The sequence below is a fragment of the Octopus bimaculoides genome, chromosome 22 (genome assembly GCF_001194135.2).
Source record: "Octopus bimaculoides isolate UCB-OBI-ISO-001 chromosome 22, ASM119413v2, whole genome shotgun sequence".
NCBI classification, from domain to species: Eukaryota; Metazoa; Mollusca; class Cephalopoda; order Octopoda; family Octopodidae; genus Octopus; species Octopus bimaculoides.
The window spans coordinates 18,220,562-18,221,921 of NC_069002.1; the positions used below are offsets into that span (position 1 = coordinate 18,220,562).

A 1,360-nucleotide genomic window follows, 5' to 3' on the forward strand; every position below is an offset into this window, starting at 1 on the left:
TAAGAAAATGGGAAGCAGTAATTGAAGTAGATGGTGAATATGCTCCGGAATAATCATTTAAAGATGTTTTTGTTAAGTATTGTTATTGTTTTTGTTGAATAAAATTTGTTGAAAAAAAGCCGCAATAATTATGCACCAACCCAATAATTAAAATAACAACCACAATAATATTTACCAACGTCCATTTCAGCCCGAGGTTTTTCTGTCTAAAAATGTATTTTAAGTTCAGCTTCTTCAAGCGGCGGAGAGATTGTGGATCTTGCAACTCTCGCTACGATATCATAAACTCCAGGATGAAGGTTATACATGTATGGGTGTTACCTGGTCAGGTGTGTTTCTGTTTGTTCAAAAGTGTGTATGTGTATGTATGTATCTAAATGTTGTAGTGTATACATATATGTGTGTGTGTGTGAATGTGTGTATATGTATGTCTGAATGTTGTGCATGTGTGTATATATGCTTGCATGTTGTGGTATGTTGTAGTGTATGTTTGATTAAAAGTATATGTATGAATATATGTGTATATTGCAGTGGTTGTTTATTTCTGTGTGTGTGTGTTAAAACATGTACAGACGCCACCTTTCTCAAATTACTCTAGACTGAATAATACCTCTCTCCGCATCTCTTATTCTCTTCTATATTCTCTCACTTACCCTCTCTCTCTCTCTCACTCTGTTTACGTCATCTCCAACGTTACCACCACCACCATTAGTGTATTAGTGTGTGTGTGTTACTGTAGATAATATCAAATTTGTCCTTACATTTTCAAATCAAACCGTCTTACGTTTTTAAAGAAATGTATTCAATTTCAACCGACATTCTTCATTGAAGAAAATAAAACCTGGGAAAAACCAGTGTATATATAATCCCTGAACGAATGTGTGTGTGTGTATAAATGTACAAATAATTATATGTATATTAGTATACATTTATGTAGAGAGATATGTAGATAGTTTGGTAGGTAGCTCGGTGTGTGTATGTGTGTATGTGTATATATATATTTATGTATATGTGTGGATATATTTACGAGTATATATATGTGTACGTTGGTATGTATTCATGTGTGCTTGGATGTATGTATATGTATGCGTGCATACATATATGCATCTAGGCATGTATGCATGCACATATGAGTATGTGCATACATGCATTTGCTTCTACATACGTAGGTATATGTATGTATGCACATAATAATAGTAATTTTATGTATCAATATTTATATATATACATATATGTATATTTAGATACATACGCTCAAATATATACATTTGTATATGTTTGCATGCATGAACACAGATACAAGCACTGTTATTCATGTATATATATATATATATATATATATATATATATATATATATAT

General features: G+C 31.5%; 1 non-coding gene across 1 annotated transcript in view; it reads right to left on the reverse strand.

The window, feature by feature from the left end:
* Positions 1 to 611, reverse strand: part of LOC106867317 (uncharacterized) — an 18,473-nt gene extending 17,862 nt beyond the window's left edge. Inside the window, exon 1 of the transcript XR_008266539.1 lies at positions 176 to 611. This is a non-coding gene — a transcript (uncharacterized LOC106867317). The remainder of the gene's footprint in view (positions 1 to 175) is intronic.
* Between the last annotated feature and the right edge of the window lie 749 nt (positions 612 to 1,360).